Source organism: Physeter macrocephalus, chromosome 13 (genome assembly GCF_002837175.3).
Source record: "Physeter macrocephalus isolate SW-GA chromosome 13, ASM283717v5, whole genome shotgun sequence".
NCBI classification, from domain to species: domain Eukaryota; kingdom Metazoa; phylum Chordata; class Mammalia; order Artiodactyla; family Physeteridae; genus Physeter; species Physeter macrocephalus.
Genome location: NC_041226.1, coordinates 27,921,408 through 27,921,643, shown reverse-complemented (window position 1 = coordinate 27,921,643; position 236 = coordinate 27,921,408).

Sequence of the window (236 nt, the reverse complement as noted above, 5' to 3'; positions counted from 1 at the left end):
TATGACATAAATCACAGCAAGATCCTTTTTGACCCACCTCCTAGAGAAATGGAAATAAAAACAAAAATAAACAAAGGGGACCTAATGAAATTTAAAAGCTTTTGCACAGCAAAGGATACCATAATCAAGACCAAAAGACAACCCTCAGAATGGGAGAAAATAGTTGCAAATGAAGCAACTGACAAAGGATTAATATCCAAAATATATAAACAGCTCATGCAGCTCAATATCAAAAA